Source organism: Ambystoma mexicanum, chromosome 8 (genome assembly GCF_040938575.1).
Source record: "Ambystoma mexicanum isolate Mex_15411 chromosome 8, UKY_AmexF1_1, whole genome shotgun sequence".
Classification (NCBI taxonomy): Eukaryota; Metazoa; Chordata; class Amphibia; order Caudata; family Ambystomatidae; genus Ambystoma; species Ambystoma mexicanum.
The window spans coordinates 937466258-937490085 of NC_090929.1; positions in this window are offsets into that span (position 1 = coordinate 937466258).

The following is a 23828-nucleotide window of genomic DNA, read 5'->3' on the forward strand; positions in this document are numbered from 1 at the left end:
CGACATTGTGCTTATTGATTATACACCAATATGCCTTCAGCACACTAACTGCTGTTAATGATTACTGCCAGAAGCTTGAATTGACTTTGAATGCCTAGAAATCAAAGATTCTAGTGGTTAATGGAAAGCAATGTCGATGATTGCAGTCGACTATGCCTATTCCCCAATGGTTTATTTCAGTGGAAAAACTGGAAAGGTTTGAGAAGCTTAAATACTTGGGTATAAGATTGGCCTCTAATACTGGCCTTCAGTCTAATTCCACACCAGCAGAGTCTTTGATCCTCTCGGCTATCACCCAAATGCGTTGCCTTGACTGGAAATTTAGGTAAATTCTCCTAATCTCCAACTTTACTATATTACCACCAGAAATGAGTCCCAAAATTGATTTTTAGGGCTGAGGCCTCCTTGATTATGGGAAACTGGAAGCAGGTTGAGGGAAAGATATGGAGGAGGTTTTTAGGTTTAAAAAATGGTGTACCTCGTCCAGCAATTTGCCATATTCTGGGCATGTCCTCCTTTGCGTCAAGGATAGGTTGGGCTCATTTGTGCTTGTTTCGCTGTTTTTTGGATCCTCTGTAGAACTCTTTTTTTGGGGGGGGGGGGGTTGTGAATATTCTGATGTCCGCCATTTGTTCTGTTTCAAACAATTGTGGGGGAGAGTGTATAAGGGTGTTGAATGATGTGGGTTCATCAGCTAATTAATTGCTTTTTTCCCCTCTAAAAGTTAAGAAAAAGGAAAAGGTGTTCCTTACTGACTGGATCTTGAGCAGAGAAAATGTAATAGTATACAAGATCTCAGCCAATTTTCAGTATGGCTTGAATGCACTGAATGCTATACAATCCTTATTGATGATACGCCCATCCAGATACTATTAGAATCTGTTACTTAAACTGAAGCTGTATCTATTTCCAACATTTGATATCATTGGGGCAAGAGGAAAGATGCCCAAAGTAGAAGGATTTTGCAGGCTATGCACCAACGAGGTTGAGACCTTGGAACGTTTGGTTACTAAATGCCACAAGTTGTCTGATCATTGTAAAATTACTTTTTTGTAAATGTACTGACCTCGACAAAAGTGAAAATGAAGTTTTCTTGTACTTATCGCAATGCTAGCTATCTTACCCCTCTACCTCATTGTGTATTGCTGCTATGCATTTTTTTTATCTTACTTGTTTGTAGGTGAAAATTGTGTTTTGAATTGATTCTTTTTATGCTTGTGATGATTCGAAATGTATTTTAATCTCCTTGTATTTAAAGTATGACAAGTTTTGTGTTTAAACTATATAATGCTATATATAAATATATAAATAAATACATTGTATATATAAATAAATATATCATGCTATAGATTAATAAATAAATTGTGCTGCCTTTATTCAGGTACTATTTCGTAGACGGTATCTCATTTTTTAGCAACTGCAAAGAAGCTTCAACGTGGTATTAGACTAAAGTTGATTCATGTCTTTATGTATAACTAAAAACGGTTGTTAGGCTTTTTCCAGGGACAACCAATTTAATGGCTGCCGCTAAGGAAACTAAAGCAGAGGGGCATAACGGGATTCCCCACTATCACACAACTTGTCAAGTTGGTAGGGTGGAATATCATATCTGGTCTCTTGTTTTCTCAGATAACACATTGACCTACAGGCCATGACGCAATCTTAATTGACCTTTCATAAAGTGCAGAAGAAAATCTGAATTATTCTATGGCATTTAAATAAGAAGTGTCAGTGTTACCCAAGTCAGCCGTTGCCCTTTTTTCAATTTAGGAAGGATGAAAGGGGAGTTGGCTTTTTTCAGGTTCAAAACTGCAGGATACATGTCAATCAGAAGAGCATCTGAGTTATTTTTTTGTTGATAAAATGTACAGCATACCACGCTTGTAAAAGAGTTACTCCGAGGATAAGAAAGCACTTTATTTAGCGCTCAGGAAACTCTCGCGACACCTGAAATTCTGGGAGGAAGTTGCTCATTAGGCTGCATTTTCTTTCCCCTGCTCAGGGCTAACTTTTGCAGACCTGAGCGCTTTGAAGTGCTCCTCCAAGCAACTGTATATCCAATATTTGATATTTTTGTCACAGTGAACAGGCTACAAAACGCGGAATTAAATAAAAGAAAGCAAAAAAGTAAAAGAGCTGTAATAAATCAAAAGTGAAACGCTTTAGCCATCGATGATCCGATCTCAGTTGCGGCAATAAATCCTGCGAATGAAAGTGAAAACGAATTTTATAAACTGACAAAGAAAAGTAATGTTTCAACAACACAGCTTCTATCTTCCCCCTTAAAGGCAGCTCAAGCACAAGGACGTGAGATCATCCTTCAAAATCAATCAACAATGATGGAAAAGGCTCGCCACATTTTTAAAAGGATTTCAAGTCAATGTTGTCGAAGTAGCTCTCAATACCCTTTTATCGTTTGTTTATTTGTTTATTTTTATTTCAATATCAAAAGTACAATTTACGCAAAGGTGCCCCTATGCATAACCCATCGGCAATGGGTGCAGCAAATAATGCCATGATGTAAGAGTGCGGCTCAATACCCAATCAAACAACATACATTTTCTAATCCTGTTTGTTGTTGATTGTTGATAATGGATTGATGAGTAAAGAGATCTATAATTGTTTATTTTTGCACATAGCCCTTTCAAAGGAAAATGTATATTCTCCTGTGACTCACTATTATTTGTACTATCACAGCTGTTCTATGTCAATCACAAGAATAACATATTATAAGTCTTCGATTTTCTTTAATCAATAATTAATAGTTTCAAAGGAGGTACCCGTTTCTAATAGTGTGTGGCCCATGTTAATAGGCCAGAGTACAGCAAGGATATTTAACACAGGTCCGCAGGACGTTACCACCTGGTACAGCCATTGCAATCAGGTATTTTTGCTATTAGTTCCTCAGAACAAACCCTTAATACTCTGTGTTATGAACAAAGCATGATGAAGAGCAGAAGTGTTTAAAAGGTAAGTGGGGTTGTGTCGAGTAGGAGATGGTATTCTTGCAGGGTTCTGTTCTGAGGGGGTGATGTTGGGTGGGGGGCGGGGGGGGGGACAAAGACCAGGGTGAGTTGAGGGTGGTAGAAGCAGTGAGCCAGACATATAGAGAGAAGAGGCGACAAACACTCAGTTGGCTGAGAATGCAAGCTGAAATCAATAGTTTTTGCCTACATTTTCAATAACATGATTTGCTCACAGGCCTGCTCAAGGTGGAAATTTGACTAAAGTCTGAATGCGCCTGATGGTATAATGCAGAAAAAAAATCAGTGGTGTGACATTTTGCTTGCTGTTCTAGGACATCTAGGACTTGTTGGGACAAACTCCTACGTATGCCAGAGGGCCACTAGGAGTTTGCAGACTCTCAGAAGGCCCAACACCTTCCACAGGACAAACAGAGCACTCAGTTAAACGGTAAGTTCAAACTGCGGTATATTATAGCAAAGACCAACAGGGATCAGAACAGGGACAGAAGAAATCCATGGACGTCTCAACATTACTTGCAGGCCAGTTTTGATCTAAAATTGCATCAGAGTAATGTCACAACCTGGGCCCATCTCCAGAAAACCTATCAGACTACTGAATTGGTTGCCAGGTGCCTAATAACCCATATGATCCTGTTACGTCTCTGTCTCCTCCCCGCATGGATGGGCGACTTGCCGCTTCATTCCTGCAGCGTTGGCAGTTGCCGTGGAGACTTAGCGTTTCCCGGACCAGGATTCGAACGGGTCACGTGCCCAGTCAGCTGATCGGGACGCAGCGAGGCAGGCTCCGCCCCTTAACAAACATACATAAGCGTTTGCTTCCTGGAAGACGCAGCTTCTAATTAGCGTTCTTCTATCCTGCTTCGTTTTGGACTGATTTATTGTATTTTGGACTTGGCTTACCTACTCGACTTGTTACAGCCTGCTCCTTCTGTGTTTTGGCGAACCGGACTTGCGTCTTTGACGCATTCGAGCTTTTGCTCACTTTCCAATTACCTGCGTCTCTCGGGATGCTCTGATCTTGCTTCCTTCTGTTCCCTCTGGCGGTTGGCTCCCTACTCCGCTCTTGGGGACAAGTTCTTGCTACCTGGGAAACCATTCCACTGCACTTCATCTAGATCAGTACACTACAGTACTTCTTCCATCTAACTACTATCTTCCGTTCTAATCAATTCCTCTCTCCTGCCTGGACATCCTCTTCTGTGGTAACTATACGACCCAATCCTGCTGCAGCCCTGTTTGGATACCTACATTTTTGGATCTATACTTTATTTGGATTGTGCTGTTTGATAAAGACACTCTTGGAACCAACGTGCACTCCTGGACGCTACCCTGGCGTCCCTCGTGCCATCCGGGAAGTAGTACCCTTACTAACCCTTCCTTTTTTTTATTTTGTACCTCCGTTGTTTCTTTAAGTCCTTTTACTCTTCTACCTTGGGTAAGATGATTCAGTGTTGGTTACTATCTTTCTGACTTATTAGATAGACTACTTTACCCATCTCCCTTCCTCTTTTAGTTGCAGCTCTTCTAAAAAGGCACTAATCTACTGTTGTTCTGTCCTACCCTACCAGGTAGAGCCACTCTTTTAGGGCATCCTATTGAAGAGGTTATATCATTCTGATATCTAATATCTCGCATTTTTTCTTACAGCATTGGTTCAGCGGTGTGGACATCCCCTCTCTTTTGCGGAATCAACTCCTCTGTCTGGGTTTCTTAAGACAGAGGTGCATATTGCCTAAAAGAGCTCCTCAAGTTGAGGAGGCCTGGTTCTGGGAAACCCCTAGTGGGATCACCCCTGCTTCGGCTGAACTATTCAACTTCGCTCCCTCTTATCTGTTGATTCGAGGTGGGAGCAACGCCCCGGCTTGACCAACACAACCGTGAGTAACAGAATTAGAAGCCAATGGATCCTTCACAGGCAATGGACCAGATACTGCAGTTGGTGGCAGATCTGAGAGCTGAAATGTCTTCCATGAAGGATAGTCTACAACAGCGTATTGACGCTATGCAATCCCTGGTTACCTCTGGTCCACCAGGGTTAGGGGCTTCGGGCGCTACCGCGTCAGGAACAGGTTTTCCGCCTTCTGGACAGGAGACAACCCCAATCGTGCTTTCAGCACAATTCCTTCTAGCTCCACCAGAGCGTTTCATGGGTGACCCGAAACAATACAGAACTTTCATCAACCAGTGCAAGTTGCACTTCTTGTGCCGCCCTTCCTCATTTCCTACTTCCACCACCAAGGTGGCATTTATCTTGTCACATTTGGGGGGTACAGCTGCTGCCTTGGCTAACCCTCTATTAGAAACCAACAGCCATGTCTTGTACAATTGTGATGCTCTTTTGACTGCCATGAGCAGGGTCTTTGACACTCGATACACCTCGCAGGCTTCAGATCTCGAATTACTTAAACTCAGGCAGGGATCCACATCATTGCTTACTTACCTAGCCCATTTCAATCAGTTGGAAGCAGAGACGGATTGGCCCGAGGACAAGAAATCAGCAGTTTTCTATCAAGGTTTGTCTGAAGAATTGAAAGACACCCTGTCAACAGTACCTATAGTTCCAACAGCATTCAGTGAACTACTTGACATGGTACTTCAGATAGATGCCTGCAGGGCAGAACGGAAGGGAGAAAAAAGACCCAATATTCCGCCTTCGCTTACGGAAGCACCCATGGCTTCAGTATCCACACCAGAACCTATGCAGATTGGAAAGGTTCGAGTACCCCTGACTCCTGCACAATGGGAATATCGCCCTCACCCACAATTTATGTATGTATTGTGGTTCTGCAGACCATCTCCTGCCTGACTGCAACAAAAGACCAAACAAAAAGAAGGCCGGAATCGCCAAATCCCGACAGTAGAGGGAGTCCCTACGTCAGGAAAGTTGGCATTGGACTCCCGTGATCATGATCAAACTGTTTTGTTTCATCTACCTGTCTCCTTTTCGGTGGCATCAGTGTTTCTTTTCCGGTTTCGGTGGTCATCGACTCTGGCACCACCAGGAATTACATTGATCAACGCTTTGCTGGGCTCTCTGGCATCACGTTAATGGAAAAACCTCAACCCGAATAAGTCAGTGCCGTTGATGGCACAGCACTTGTCTCAGGCCTGGTTACTCAACAGACCATTCCTATTACTATGAGCACTCTGGAGGGCCATTCTGAAACTATAATCTTTGATGTTATCCAGGCTCCTGCCTACCGAGTCATTCTCGGGCTTCCATGGCTTCGCCTCCACAATCCCATTATTGACTGGGCCTTGGGGTTGATTCAGTTTCCTGCCGTACATTGCAACAGTTCGTGTTTTTCCGCTTTGGGTATCGCTTCAGTGGTTCCCAGTCAGGTTTTGTCCTCTATACCTGCAAGTATAGGTGCTATTTCATCCGAGTCTGTTCCTCGTATCCCTCCTGAATACACACAGTATCATGATGTATTTGACAAGGGTAAGGCAGATGTGCTTCCGCCCCAACGAGTGTATGAATGTCCTATTAACCAGGTTCCTGGGGCAAAAATACCCTCAGGGCGTGTATACTCTCTCTCTCTGAAAGAAGACCGGGTTCTGAAGGACTACTTGGAAAATGCTCTAGCTATGGGCTTCATACGACCATCCAAATCACCGGCAGCGTCTCCTTTGATTTTGTGCCTAAAAAGGAGGGTGACCTGCGTCCGTGCATTGATTATCGGGCATTAAATGAGGTTACCATTAAGAACCAATACCCCTTACCTCTCATTTCGGTATTAGTAGATCAGTTGGTTGATTCATGGGTGTTTACCAAATTGGATCTTCATGGGGCATATAATCTCGTTCGCATCCGAAGAGGTGATGAATGGAAAACGGCTTTTAAAACCCGATTCGGTCTTTTCGAGTATCTGGTAATGCTGTTCGGCCTGTGTAACTCCCCTACTACGTTTCAGGCGTTCATGAATGATGTGTTTCACGATATCCAAGACCGATTCGTAGTGGTTTACTTGGACGATATACTCGTCTATTCTGCCTCCTTGTCCGATCATGTTCTACACGTTTCAACTGTACTACAGCGTCTACGGGACAATCATTTATTTGTAAAAGCAGAGAAGTGTGTGTTTCAGGATGAGTTCCTCGAAGGTGAAAGCGGTTATGGAATGGCCTGTCACCAAGATAGTTAAAGCTCTCCAGTCCTTTTTAGGATTTGCAAACTTTTATCGCAGATTCATCCATTCTTTTTCTGCCATTTCAGCCCCTCTCACTGCTCTGACAAGTCCCAAAACAAACTCCTTTTGTTTGGAATACTGTGACCCAAGAGGCTTTCGACAAGTTAAAAGGGGCCTTCGCCTCCGCTCTGGTGTTGCAACATCCTAACCCGGATCAGCCTTATTTTGTGAAAGCTGACACTTCCGGTTATGCTGTCGGGGCAGTTCTTTCTCAATCTTGTCCGCAATCAGGAGAGGTACATCCTGTTGCATTCTATTCTCGAAAGCTATCCCAGTACGAAAGGAATTACACCATTACGGAAAGAGAATTTTTGGCCGTCAAGGAGGCATTCATGGAATGGAGGCATCACCTCTTGGGGGCCAGACACATCGTTACAGTGTACTCCGACCATAGAAGTCTGCTTGCTTTCAAGTCAATGAAGTGCCTCACGGCTCGGCTAGCCAGGTGGCACTTGTTTTTCTCGCATTTCCAGTTTATCATCACCTATCGGCCGGCAAGGCTGCACGTTCCAGCAGATGCCCTGACTAGGCAAAATCCTGTAGTTCCACGGGAAACCAGAGATCCTGTTCCACTTTTGTCCAATAACGTTGTGTGCGGTTGCACCATCCGGTCTTCACTGCATTCCCTCATTGAGGACTGTGTCGTTGCGAACCCAGAGGAAGTGGCCGCACTCAACCTCGATGTTCATGGCGGCTTGCCCTTTATCCAGGGTCGTGTTTTCATACCTCCTGGGATGGCACGGTTGCAAGCCTTGAATTGGGCCCATGATTCAATCGTTGCAGCATATCCGGGACAGCAAAAAACACTTGAATCACTGCAGCATTGGTCATGGTGGCCCTCGATTTCACGGGACATTATGGACCACGTCTCTACCTGTGCGATTTGTGCGCAAAGCAAGCCATCTAGAACCAACCCTATGGGTCTTCTGCAGCCTCTTCCGGTCCCCTATAAGCCCTGGCAGATGCTATCCATGGACTTTGTTGTGGAATTACCACCGGTCAATGGTAAGGATACAATCCTGGTGGTGATTGACTACTTCACGAAATATGCCATATTTGTTCCTTGTTCAGGTATCCCGTCGGCACCTGCCTTGGCCGAGCTCTTTCTCTTACATGTGTTCAGAAGATTCGGACTGCCCTCGGTTATTGTGACTGACAGGGGTTCCCAATTTACGTCGCGGTTCTGGAGGGCTCTCACTTCCTCTTTTCAGATTCAGGGTAGGTACTCAACTGCTTTCCATCCTCAAACTGATGGGCAGACTGAACGTCTAAATGCCACCATGGAGCAGTATCTACAATGTTTGTGTTTACAATTTCAGAGCACCTGGTTTTCAGCCCTGCCACAGCCCGAGTTTGCCTATAACAACTCTCTGCACTCAACTATGGGCTCTTCGCCATTCTTTGCTCTTCATGGTTTTCACCCTCGTTCTCTGCCTTTGGATCCTTCACTGCCTACGGATAATCCGGCTGCTCTCGCTTGTGTGCGGGATATGGATCACGTACACAGGGACATACGATTGCACCTTTTACAGGCCCAAATCCGAGCCAAGAAGTATGCTGAACTCACCGGTCCCCGGCTCCTACTTACCATCCTGGCATGAAGGTCTGGCTGTCCACTAGGAACCTGAAAATACCCGGGAAGAAAGTGTTAGCTCCCAGGTTTGTGGGGCCCTATCTCATTCAGTCTGTTGTTAATCCTTCTGCCGTCCGTCTGTCCTTGCCTGCCTTGTGGCGGATCCACCCGGTTTTTCATGTTTCCTTGTTGAAGCCCTGCCCAGCTGGTACCCTCTGCCCCACCACCCTGCCCCGATTATGGTTGAAGGGGAGGAGGATTTTGAGGTGTCAGCTATTCTGGACGTCAAGGTCTCCAGGGGTAAGATTTTTTACTTGGTGGATTGGAAGGGTTACGGCCCGGAGGACTGTACGTGGGAACCTTTGTCCCACATTCACTCACCTGCCTTGTTGCGAGCTTTCCATGCTGCCAGGGGGTTGCCCTGGCCTTTGCGGGAGGATACTGTTACGTCTCTGTCTCCTCCCCGCAGGCATGGGCGACTTGCCGCTTCATTCCTGCAGCGTTGGCAGTTTCCGTGGAGACTTAGCGTTTCCTGGACCAGGATTCGAACGGGTCACGTGCCCAGTCAGCTGATCGGGACGCAGCGAGGCAGGCTCCGCCCCTTAACAAACATACATAAGCGTTTGCTTCCTGGAAGACGCTGCTTCTAATTAGCGTTCTTCTATCCTGCTTCGTTTTGGACTGATTTATTGTATTTTGGACTTTGCTTGCCTACTCGACCTGCTGCAGCCTGCTCCTTCTGTGTTTTGGTGAACCTGACTTGCGTCTTTGACGCATTCGAGCTTTTGCTCACTTTTCAATTGCCTGCGTCTCTCGGGACGCTCTGATCTTGCTTCCTTCTGTTCCCTCTGGCTTTTGGCTCCCTACTCTGCTCTTGGGGACAAGTTCTTGCTACCTGGGAAACCATTCCACTGCACTTCATCTAGATCAGTACACAACAGTACTTCTTCAATCTAACTACTGTCTTCTGTTCTAACCAATTCCTCTCTCCTGCCTGGACATCCTCTTCTGTGGTAACTATACGACCCAACTCTGCTGCAGCCCCGTGTAGATACCTACATCTTTGGAACTATACTTTATTTGGATTGTGCTGTTTGATAAAGACACTCTTGGAACCAACGTGCACTTCTGGACGCTACCCTGATTCGTGCACCACCCCGACTCTAGTTGGCGTCCCTCGTGCCGTCTGGGAAGTAGTACCCCTACTAACCCTTCCTTTTTTTATTTTGTACCTCCGTTGTTTCTTTAAGTCCTTTTACTCTTCTACTATGGGTAAGCTGATTCAGTGTTGGTTACTATCTTTCTGACTTATTAGATAGACGACTTTACCCATCTCCCTTTCTCTTTTAGTTGCAGCTCTTCTAAAAAGGCACTACTCTACTGTTGTTCTGTCCAACCCTACCAGGTAGAGCCACTCCTTTAGGGAATCCTATTGAAGAGGTTATATCATTCTGATATCTATTATCTTGCATTTTTTCTTACAGCATTGGTTCTGCGGTGTAGACATCCCCGCTCTTTTGAGGAATCAACTCCTCTGTCTGGGTTTCTTAAGACAGAGGGGCGTATTGCCTAAAAGAGCTCCTCAAGTTGAGAAGGCCTAGTTCTGAGAAACCCCTAGTGGGATCACCCCAGCTTGGTCTGAACTATTCAACTTTGCTCCCTCTTATCTATTGATACGAGGTGGGAGCAACGCCCCGGCCTGGCCAACACAACCGTGAGTAACAGATCCCCTATATGTGTTATTCTACTGGCTCTCGCATGCCAGGTGGCTAGCCCGGTCCATCCAAAAATTGCTAACTATAGCATTGTTGCAGTGTGAGGGTCTTACCATTGGTTCTTGCCCGTTCCTACCCACCCCTGGGATACTAAACTGTTATTAGCTAGAGCTGACGTCCCCAGGCCTGGGATACGCACATGTTCTCAGCTCTTGGTGTACCTTCTCAAGGTAATAAGAATGACTATGGGCCCGATTCATGGAATAATTTGCACTGTAAATCGGGGACTTGTGCGCAACAGCACTCGTAAGTCCCCGTCCATCGATTCATGGTAAACAATGCGCGTGGCTTACCCAGGACTTGCAAGGAATCTGCGCCGGTCCAGCACGTCACTGTGACACCATGAATGCCTACGCGAGACTCCAAGCGAAAGCACGGCCAGGGCTGCACTGCCACCTAAAAAGGGGGCGGAACATGTGGAATGAGGAAGAAGAAGCGAAAATGTGAGCGTTACAAGGGACATTTCATAGTTAAATATGCGCGCAAAACAACCGTATTCATGGAATTGTACAGGGATCGCCAGCACGCGAGAAAGCATGCATAAACTTCAACGTATACACAACCAAATGCATGAAAAGCATGCATAATCAACAAAAGCACGTATACAGCCACAATGAATGCACCATTTGTTGAAGCAGCCATCCTGGGGCACCGCAGGAGGAGGAGGATGGCCAGGGCCTGGATCTTCCACCCAAGGACCAGCCTTTTCGGGATGCCTGACAGCCAGGCCTATGCCAGGTGTAGGTTCCCCCATCATATCATCCTAGACCTGGTCACGGAGTGGGAAGATGATCTCACATCACCCACCCTGTGCTCCCAAGCACTGAGCCCCTTGCAAAAGGTGCTCACTGTACTGCATTTTTTGGCCACTGGTTCATTCCAGCGGATCACAGCCATAGCTCGTGGCATTTCACAGCCCACGCAGTCACGCTGCCTACAACAGGTGCTGGCAATGATTCCAAACAAGGCCAAAACATGTTTGGGGATGCTTGTGGTCTCGTGCAGAAGGGATGTGACCTAGCCGTTTGGGCTGGACTGCCCCTTTTGAGGTGGGACCAAGCCTGATTTGCATGTGTTATGTTATGTTGCATTTGTATAGCTCCTTATGTACCATTGGTATGATCTCAAGGCGCTGGTAGGCTGAACGCCCTCAGGAACCGCAGTTCAAGTCAGTTGAGAGAGCGAGAGAGTCGTAAAGTGCATGGGTGCACCAGGTATGTGTGCAGTTGGTGTGGTTGTTGCATGATAGCTGCTTCTTAACGCTAGGTGTGGTGCTGAGGAGATCAGTTGAATGTGTTCAGTCTGGAGGGTGGACATCCAGACTGAGTTCTGCCTGCGTTAGGCCTGAGGAGACCACTAAAATAGCCGGTATGTGCTAGCTAGCTGTGTTTTATTAGGATGATGGGTAGTTTGATGCGTCATATTAGTATGAGAACAGCTTTACCGTATTGTGTCATAGTACTGCTGTGTTCTAGTTGCATGGTGGTGTATAGGAGAGAGTAAGCGTAGTAGTGTGATATTGTGGTAATCAGTAAAGTGTATGTGACAAGGTACACTCAACGATGTTGGGAATACCTTCTAAATTCAACTTTTAACACAGTGACGCTATTAGGGCATATTCAATTACGTTGAGGATACCATCTTAATTCAACTCTAATACAGCCGCTATTAGGACTTATTTCTAAGTTCAACTTTAACACAGTGATGCTATTGGGGCACACTCAATGATGTTGGGATTACCTTCTAGATTCGACTTTAACACAGTGACACTTTAGGCACACTTTCTTAATTCGACTTTAACACGGTGACACTATTGGGCACACTCAATGATATTGGTATTACCTTCTACATTCGACTTTAACACAGTGACACTTTAGGCACACTTTCTTATTTCAACTTTAACACAGTGATGCTATTGGGCACACTCAATGATGATGGGAATACAGTCTAGAGTCAATATTAGCACAGTGACGCTATTAGGGCACGCTTTCTAAGTTCAGATTTAACACAGTGACTCTATTAGGGAACACTTAGTGATGTTGGGAATACCCTCTAACTTCAACATTAATACAGTGATGCTATTAGGGCACATTTTCTAGGTTCAATTTTTAACGCAGTGATGCTATTAGGGCACACTTTCTAAGTTCAACGTTAACACAGTGACATTATTAGGGCACACTTTCTGAGTTCAACTTTGACACAGTGACGCTGTTAGGGCACACTCAGTGATGTTGGGAATACCCTCTAAATTCAACATTAATACAGTGACGCTATTAGGGCACACTTTCTTGATTCAATTTTAACACAGTGATGCTATTAGGGCACACTTTCTAAGTTCAGCTTTAACACAGTGACGCTATTAGGGCACAAGCTATTGATCACAATTGTGTCTAAATGTGGTACATGCTATCTTTCGCAATTCCGTCTAAATGTGGTGCATGCTGTTTTTCACAATTCCAACTAAGAGTGGGACATGCTATCATTCACAATGCACCTACGCAAGGGATATGCTACCAGTCCAGTGGTTAAGACTCATTCTAAACCTTCCAGCCATCACCTCTTTGTTTTTGCATTGGTAATGATAATTGCACGTCCTTCTGTCCCCCGGCATATCTATATGCCCAGAACACCTGCAGAAAGCCCGCAGAGGTCCAGGATTTTTATGGGGTGGTGCACTTCCCAAATGTGCTTGGTGCCATTGATTTCACCCATGTTGCTCTACGTCCACCTCGAGCAACAAAGTATATCCAACGCACCCGAAAACACTGGCACTCCATCAATGTTCAGGTTGTGTGTGATGCCAAGGGCATAATTACTTCAGTCTATGTCAACTATCCTGGAAGCACCCATGATAGTTACATAGGAGGATGTCCCCCCTAATGAAGGCCCTGGAAGCTGGGAAGCAAGGCAACACATGGCTCATTGGTGAGTAGGAATTGTAATACACATGCATGCATGTTGCAAACAGACAAATAGACACTGACAACAAATGACAACCATTCTCACCTCTACAGCAGACAGTGCCTCCCCTCTGACCACATACATGATGACGCCAATATGCAACCCCAACACACCTGCCGAGGTGAGATCCAACATTGTCCATATTGCAACTATGGGCATAGTGGAGAGCACATTGGGAGTGCTCAAGTAACGTTTCCGCTCCTTTGACCACTCTGGTGGTGTGTTGCTATATGCACCACGATTAGTCTGCAGGGTCATAGCTGCTGCATGTGTCCTGCACAATGTTAAAACACAGCGTGGCATCCCAGTGGATATAGTGGTGGCACTCCATACACATGCACAGGCCCATTGCTTGCATATGGCTGGGCAAAGGGCACATCGAGAGGCTGTACCCAGCTTGTGCAGTCGTATTTCACCTAAAATCCCTCCCCTGTGGAGTGCACACGACCCGCTACATCCCAGGTGCCATTCAATGATGACAATGGGCCAATCCACTCTGCCCACAAAACCACCCTGAGAAAGTGGCCTTGGAAGTGCTAAATTGTGTGCATCCCTTAGAACTACAAAACCATTCATCTCGTGTTTACAAAAGAAACACAATAAAGAGGGATTATGCCACTACCACCATGCCAAACAATCAATTAAATCACCTCTGTGTCACCAAAACCACCCCATATGTAAGGTACAATGATAATTAGGCTGTGGTATGGTATATCATGGTATGGTAACATTTATTCAAAAAGGGCCTTTACACAAGGAAAATGTTTCCAAGCTCTCAAGGAGCGATGGAATAAGGGGAAAAAGAACACGTGTTCAGAGCCCTTGAAAATATCAAACTATAATAGTCTGTACAGGCAGAGTAAGTGCATATTACACAATTAACAGTGGAGGTAACAGCAAATAGGTCTAACGATGATACTACAGTTTTACCAAGTGCATGAATATGCCACCATGCAGGGAGTGAGGACAGTGTGGAACAGACAGATGATCTACAGGCATGGTGCAATCGGATTGAGCAAGTGCACAGATGTTTACATGGGAGTGGTAGGTGGAGGGTGGGAACAAGTTCTGGGGGGTCGGAGTGCATCCAGTTGGTGGAGGCTGGGGAAAGTGCATTGCCCAAGTGCAGTGATGATGAGGCGAGTTCAGGGCCTGGAGGCAAGTGAGCAAAAAACTGGTGGGGTGCCAGGGACCTGTGAGACCCTGAGGTACATCAGACATCCAGTCAGCGAGCTGTACGGAAAAACGCAGGGAGAGAGGGATAGAGCATAGGGATAGGTTAGCAGGGAAGAAGGAGAGAGAGGGAAAGTAGAAGAGGAAAGTCTTGAGGAGTTTCCAGATCTTAAGGAGATCAGGCTCCAGATGGAAGGTGGCAGGGAGGCTATTCAAGAGGGAGGTCGATGCTGAGGATAAACATCTCCCTCCAAATCTCTGCTAGGAGAACTTGCTCACTCTGAGAAGGTTGGAGGTACATGAGGGAAGCACTCAGGAGAGACAGTATTTAGGTAGGCATTGTTGCAGATAGGTAGGTCCCAGCCCCAAAAAAGCCTTGTGGACAATGCAGAGGGTCTTAAATTTGACCCTTGCAGCCACGGGGAGCCAGTGGAGGGATTCTAGCACCAGAGAGATGCGGTACCTGGTCTTGAGGCCAAGGATAATTCTCGTGGTTATGTTTTGGATGAGTGTTAGAGGGTGCCGAGTAAAAGCAGGGAGGTTGATAAAGAGGCAGTTGCAGTAGTCCCGCCTGTAGATAACCAGGGCTCTGGAGACAGTGACCCGCTGGGGAAAAGTGAGAAAAGATAGAGTACCTCTGAGGAGCTGTAGCTGAGAGTTGGACTTTTTAGAGGTGTGCGAAATGTGACATGAGAAGGAGAGAGTGGAGTGGAAGATGACCCCCAAGGTTTTTTAGCCTTCCAGGTGAGTGCAGCTGCAGGGACAAGGGAGTCTGAATAGAGCGAAAGTGGTAAAGCTGGAGCAGGGGCCCCAATGCAAACGATCTCAGTCCTGCTGGTGTTAAGGCAGAGGTTGTTTACAGCACACCATGACTGAATCGTGAACAGACAGTCAGATATGAGTGAGGAAAAGGAGGCAGCTGAGGGTAGCCTGAAAGAAAGCTGTGTGTCATCCATCTAACACTGGAAGTTAGAGGTGAAAGTGGCAATCACACATGCTAAGGCAGCCATGTACACGTTGAAGAACCATGGGGATAGGTTACATCCTTCGGGAACGCCATAGATTGAAAGAGTGATAGAAGATGGAAATGCTTTGAGTTCCACCTGGGCTAGGCGGTGAGAAAGAAAGGAGGCTAACCATGCCAGAGCCTGATCTGTGACTGCTGCGCACCATAGCCACTGTAGTGGTCCCTTTCTACTGTGATGGATCTGAATAACTAACATACAGGTCAAATGTGTAAGCATCGATAAATCCAGAAACATCATGTCAGTGCTGCAAGTCATACATGGCGCAGCTATTTACATGTACACAATCTTCAACCAGCCCAAATTACAATATATGCACACATGTCCCAGAGTGTGCATGATGCGCACAAACATGTCCCTATTGTAGGGTGTACAAACGAAGTACAGTATAGACCGACATTTCCATCAACATCCCATAACAATCAATATAAAAGAACATCTTACATGTCCGCTTGACATGCAGCTGACAGTCAAATTTAATTCCATGATGTAAGGATCTGCAGACAAAGAACAAAATGAAACATAGTTCAGCTAACACATACATGCCCAAACATAATGAAGAGCCATAGGCACCCCTCAGTGACATTGAACACATGCAAACAACAACTCCCAAGTCAACCATCAACATCTGTCCCTGCAAACATACAAAAACACCGGCACACTTCATGCAAATCAAACACACAATACAGACACACTGACAAACAACAACATCCCCCACACGGCCTGTCCCCTTCAATGACATGCAGCAACTGTGCATGCAACATATCCCCATTTATTACACAATGTCACATACACAATGCACACATCACTCAACATGCATAAAAATGTGAAGACAGCACATATGCAGATAATTGATTACAACAAAAAGCTGGCACACCCCTGGAAACCTACCAATGCTATGCTAAGGTTGGCCATCACCTGCGTAGTATTGGGACAGTGCACTGCACACAGTCATAGGAGCACATTATCAATAAACACAAATGTTGTTCATTTGTTAGGCACTCATACAATAACCACAAACCCACAATACCCTGTGCGTGTTCACAACGTGCAAGTGTACAGGTGAGGGTGATAAGGGAAAGGGTTCGATTAGCTCATGGAGAACACCTCGGGGTGAAGTTCCCAGAAAATAATCGATAAATGTAAGTGCAACCTCATGTGGTGAGGCTGAGCGTGAGAAAGTTCAGTATATACACAGTTGATTAGCTGATATTTGTGGGCGGTCAGGGCACCAAGGACAAATAAGGGACATGGACATAAGGCATGCTACTGTATCAATAGCACAGAAGAGTGAGGAGAAGGAAGTGAAGAAGAGAAAGGACTTGATGATTATTGGAAACTTAAGGAAGTCCTGTTCAAGACGCAGAGGAAGAGGGAGGAAATTTCACAGTAGGCAGCACGTAGAGGAAATGGATCCACCAACAGCCCTTTGAATACCAAAGTGTTTCACATGCAGGGAGTACTTGCCAGAGGAATGCAGGAGTATAGAAGTGGAGTATTTGATCAGTAAGCGTTGAGGCTAGAGTGGTACCTGACCCCAGACAGCCATGTGGATGATGCAGAGGGATTACAATTTAATCTGTGCTGAGACTGTCAGCCACTGAAGGCTTTTCTAGTGCAGGAGAGATACGGTTCCTGGGTCTGAGGCAAATGATGAGTCTTGCCAACCTAATCTGGGTAAGCTGTAGGGGTCGCAATGTGGACCAAGGAACACTAAGGAGGAGGCTGTTGCAATAGTGTACCCTGGAGAGAACCACGGCATGTGTAACATTGCGACTCTGTGGGAATGTGTGGAAGGGTACAGTTACTTTGAGAAGCAAGAGCTGAAAGTCTGACTTCTTGACAATGTCCCGAACATGAGAAATTAAGGAAAGGGGGTAGACAAAGATGACTCCAAGATTCCTGGCTTCGGATGAGGGGCTAAGGGGTGAGCCCATGGAGCAAGGACAGTGTGAATGGCAGAAGTAGGCTGCAGGGGATCAAATAAGGACACTCTTGGTCCGAGTGGTGTACAAGCCAAGGTAATTTGCAGTGTACAAGCCCCGGATGTCTGAGCGGCAGTCAGGGGGAATGAGGGAGCAAGTGTGTCAGTAGGAGCTTTCCTGAAGAGTAGTGTGTCATTAGCATAGCACTGGAATTTTTGGGAGAATGAGGCAATGAGGCGTTGCAGCAGGGAAATGTGTATCTTAAAGATGCATGGCAAAATAATGGAGACCTGTGGGATGCCACAGGTGGAGGATTAAGTCAGGGAGGAGAAACGGCATAGAATGGTTTAGTAGGGATGGTTCGTTAGGAATGAGCTAAGCAAGTCCACTGGCTGCTCATGGAGTATTTTAATAAGGATAGAATGGTTCACTGTGTGCAAAGCAGATGAGATATCAAGGAGGATGAGGACAACAGGGATTATGAATTGAGAGATGCTACCATGTGTTCATGGGAGTTCTGGAGAGCCGTGTCCGTGACAAAAGAAGGTCGGAATCCACAATGGTGTACATGTACACCGCCAACAAGTATGTCATGGGTGTCCATTTGTGGGAGGGTAAACTTCTCTAGCAGGCGGTGATTGAAATGGGGCAGTAGTTTGCTGATCAGGAAGGCTATGCAGATGGTATAGTAAGGATGGGGTGCACAAGGGAGTGCTTGATTGAGGATGGGAACTAAACAGCAGGAAAGGAGTGGTTGCAGAGATCGGCAAGAGCAGTTGCCAGAGAAGATATGCTGCCCTTGACGGTTCTGGATGAACACTGGCACACCATTTTGGATAAGACATTCATGGAGTTGACAAGTCTGGTGACTGCTTCAAGGGAGACATGAATGAAGGAGGAACATGACGAATGAGGAGGGTGAGTGGTAGGGGGGGCAGAGGTGTGGTGGGTTGTATTGGAAGAGCCTGTTACAAGTAGATTTAGTAAGTCTTGGGTATTTAATAAATAAATGATATGCAAGCACATGACAAAGAGACTGTGAAGGAGTAGGTGCAGAAGATAAAGTGGATGTGTTGGCAAGTACACAAATACTCACCTCTTGCACTCCCTCCAGGACCATGCTTGATGTAAGAATGGAATGCTGGACACCAGGGAACTGCAATGGAAGACATAAGCAGACAACACAAAGCAATGTGATACAGCAAGCAATGATAAATGCATGCTAAAAGTAAGATGAAAACCAAAAGAGCATGGTCAATGCAGACTTAATTTTCAGAGCATACTAATGGTCAAATACTGCATTCAATCAAATGCAGCAGTAACATGCACCCAGCTGCGGTGAACTTGAAGCTGCAACCACCATGGTGCAGCATGTATGCTACATGCATGAGAAAGCACCAACACCACTAACCATAATGTGCAGGTACACAGCATAGCATCCCAAAAAATTCATAAATACTCACATATTTGTGGCATTAAACTGGTGCCGCACACCGTAATAGTTGATCCATAATCAAGACAGGCCAAATGTGCCATCCACCTATAAACCCACAAACACTGCAAGGGATGTGAAGTGTCACTCATCACACATGATCAAATTGCCATGAGACACACATCAGCACAACCAGCAACACCTGTCACAGGCCACAGTCGGCCATGCTACCCTTTTCCTAACAACCATAAAAGCCCCACACAGTTAGAATGCGCACATATCATAATTTGGAAACTGTGGCTCCAGGAATCCATAAAAACCCCATGCCCAGATCCATCATCAGAAGCACACCCTGTGAAACATGCACCCCTTAAGAAGTACTCGCAGCCATAGAGGAATATACATAGGTAGGTAACACAGTGACATGAGCCCCACTTAAATAAGCATCCCTGCATTTTAGCATGCAAAGCACATATAAGATAAGCAAGACATGCAGCAAACATGCACACATGCTCAACATGCAAGACAGTGCTCAAGCTTACCCCTTGACTGCACTGGTATGGTGTCAATCCTGCATCACCTTCACCGAGAACTGTGTCTCCTAATCAGGTACAGGAGGGACAGTGCCTGGAGAAGGGCTTGGGGAGCATGTACATCAAAGGGTGCAGGGTGTCTCCCCCGGGACAGCAGTCACCGCCAGATCAGGGATTACTGAAACAACATGGGAGAAGACATTAAAACAGTCATAGATAAGTACCATTGACACACACACATGATATGATATGATATGACAGTTTATTTATATAGCGCCTATACACAATGGCCCTCATTACGACCCTGGCGGAAAGGGGTTTACGCCGGCGTAAACCATGGCGTACCTTTCCGCCCGACTACGAGTTCCCGTAGCGCCATGGTGATTTTTACGCCTGCTTTTTGCAGGCGGAAAAATCCATGGCGCTACGGGACTTGTCGTTAATTACGCCACCGTAATTTACGGTGGCGTAATTAACGCCTTCCCCACTCCCATTATACCCTATGGGGCAAAAATGGGAATGGGGAAGGGTAAATGGGGATTGGGGACTTACCGCCCCGCCAAGGTCGGAATGGGGCGGTAAGTCCGCCAACCCCCATGGCGGAGTTGGCAGCTTTGCGCCATGGACCATGGTGCAAATTGCACCATGGTTCTCCGCCAGGGTCGTAATGAGGCCCAATGTGTTTCATAGCGCTTCAAGTAATGGGAGGGAACAAGGGAAAATACAATGACATTCTTACAGGCCATGAGCAGTAAGGATGTGAAATTAACTATCGTACTCAACGACATTTCAGATAGTGCAAGAGCTAAGACATAGATAAGGAAGGGAGAGGGAGAGTGGGAAGGAAATGGAAACAGACAGCCGACTACCGTACTATGCCTGACGACATTTCTGGCAGAGCCGGAGAAAACAAAAGGTGAGGGAGAGGGGTGCAGAAAGGGAGGGGAGGAACAAAACAATTGACTATCGTATTAGGCCTGATGACATTTCTGATAGTGCTGGATAGGGGGGCAAGTAAGGGGCGGGAGTGGAGACAAACGAGGTTGCTATCATACTACATGTCCACATGTGCAACAGAACATCAAAACCACAATTACCTGCACTTGCCATCTTGTGAACCACGATGCAAACATGCAATTTGACCTCACTATGCTTGACTGCATGTACACCTCTGCACATGTCATGGCCTTGAGATGCTAACAGCACACCTCACCGAAAATAAAGGAACACAATTACAAAAAATAAAACAGGGAAGGGCAAATCAAAACATATAATGCCAACATCCAGGCCTGGGGTGAACAAAAGTATCTAAAACAGCCGGTCCGATAGCACAGCGAATAGAGCGCTTGCTTTGACATCTGAGCAGAGCCTGTTGACGCAGGTTCGAATCCCGGCAAGGCCAAACTCAGCCTTTCATCCTTCCAAGGTTGATAAATGAGCACCACACACCGTGGGTAATAATAAGCAGGACTGCAACCCTCCCATGGACATCTGACCCAGGGCCAGAAACCAATACATGGGAGTGTGGCCTTGCATCCGTAACCACCAAAGACAGCCCTGACACCACTCACTGGCCTTGTGAAGACACCTGATGCCCTGTAGACTCACTGCTCCAACAAATTGGTGCACTCACCTAAGCCAGCATTGAGGATTGCACATCCAGTTCAGCACCAGAGATACTGGTTTCCCAAGAGTCAGTGTTGTATGCCGAAAATCTCTGGATGGTCTGCATCATCAGTGGATTCTCATGGCCTGCCACGCCACGTCGTCCACTGGTGGTCTGGACCGGCACAGACTCTTCTTCCTCCTCTTCTTCCTCCTCTTCTTCCTGCATCTGGTGCCTCCTCACCTGCACAAGGACAGAAAAAGACATGAGGAGTACTGTGAAACGTGTCTATAGGAAATATGCGTATCACATTGCTGTCATGCAACACAATGCAAGGCATATCACCAAATATAGAAACAGCATACACATAATGTACAAGAAGCCATCTGATCATGGCATATGCAGACTGGCAACAGCATTCCATGCTCAGGCCCATACAGCCACACATTTTGGCACATGGCACTGCAAACTATTGACTAATACCTGTGAAATGGGCATGGTCCTGCAGCTCTGTGACATGCTATTACATGTCAACAGGTGGACACACATATTCACATCCAAGTACGCATCCATCACATGCCACATCAGTGTTCAACTGGCACAGGGACTGCACACAATGCGAACATGCCCTCCGTGTGGAAAAAAGGAAACTTTCCCGGTTCAAGTATGACTGTAAGAGTAACACCTAGACAAGGCCTGTCAAGTGTAGAGAGTAATCAAATGCAGTTGGAAATAGGAAGACAGGACAGTGACCCACAAGAGGGACAGGGGCATGGACCCATGAAGTGTGTGCTGAGTGTGGGATGGTAACAGGGATCAGTCCTCACAACAATTTGACACTGGAGTCATTGCCATAGCTGCAGTGGGGATGTGCACAGTCTAGAACTATGCACTGTTACTCATGGCACGCTGTGAGGCATGTTGGTAGTCTTCCTAGTTCTCTGTAGCATGGAACTACCTACGTACATGTATGAATAGACAATCTACAACATGCAGTTCATGAAGTGTAACTCGTGCTTCAGACACAAGCACATGTATTGCAGAGCAGAGTCACTGACATCACTGATGCAACTAACTAGATGGCACGTTGTGGTAGCATTTTGCAGATGGTGGTTCAGTGTGCTAGTGGGGGATGAGTACTGTCACACGGTCATGTGCACTGGATGTACAACACATGGGTTGTATCCACTCTTGAGTACACTGGACAGGAGTCAGTACACCATGACATGGTTCAATTAGGGCAGTCACTAAAATGTATGCAGAAGCCAACACAATCATACATCTTTGTTATGTTTCCCTACACGTAATCTGGATTCACAAGCTTGGTTACTCACTGGATGTGCCCTCGTAATCTGACAGGCCTCCCACGCCTTGAACCTGATCCAGTAGAATTAATTGGCTCATAGCCGGTTCATGCAGGGTATGCTCCTTCTCCTCTGGTGAACACCGCCAGTTGCCATAGCAGAGGCAAGGTTGGCACCTATCTTGGACTTGGTGCAACGGTTGTGGTCATTCCAGCGCTTCATGACCTGAGCAGCAGTGCGCTTCTCCTACCCTAAGGTGTTTATCTCATCTGTGACATGCTGTCAATGCACCATATGCTAAGCAGGTGTATGTGTGCTCCCCGGTTGCATGCAGATGTCATGGCGGTGCTCGGTCACATAGTCCATGAGGATCTGGAGTTCTTCATCACTGAAGTTCCACTTCCTCAACGTGCCAGTGTCCTGTGCCATGCCGTGAGGTTGAGCCTGTTCCTGCTGTGCAGCCTTTGCCTCCTTGGCACGTGGTGTTGGTGTTGACCCACTCAGGGCCCCAGATGCCGGACAACTAGCAGCCTGTGGCATGCCATCATCCACTGGGGCTGGGACAGCAGCTTCCACTGCACGTCTCTTACCCTTGGGAGCTGGGACAGCAGTTTCCACTGCACGTCCATTTCCCTTTGGGGCCGGGACAGCAGCTTCCACTGCACATATCTTACCCTTCAGGGCTGGAACAGCAGCTTACACTGCATGTCCCTTACTCTTTGGCTGGGACATCAGCTTCCACTGCACATCCCTTACACTTCGGGGCTGGGACAACAGCTTCCACTGCACGTACCTTACCCTTCAGGGCTGGGACAGCAGCTTCCACTGCACATCCTGGGACATTTGGGGCTGGGACAGCAGCTTCCACTGCAGGTCCCGGAATCCTTTGGACTGGGACAGCAGCTTCCACTGCACGTCCCTGACCCTGAATCCGGCCACCTCTGCCACCTTTCCCTCTTGGGGCCTTTCCACTCATGTTACAGGTGTAATTGAACAATGGAAGGTCACACCTAACAATTGTCCTGGGCATTTAGAGTGAGGGGGCGGTGCACGTGATGTAAAACATGCTTCTGTGGTCCAGCAATGCTCAAAGGTACCGCAGGTGACAAAAATACAGGACGCGTAATGCACAGGCACCCCAAAAAATAAGAAAATGCATACGTGAGACCTTGATAGCTTCTGTGAGAAGAAAAAGCATTACGCGATATGCAGTGACACCCAGCAACACAAAAAAGGTAAGAATAGAGGTACGCGATACACAGGGGCACCCAGATTATGAAAAATGCATACGCGACTCACTGTTAGCCTCTGAAAATACAAAAGTGGACGCGCGCATGCGCAGAG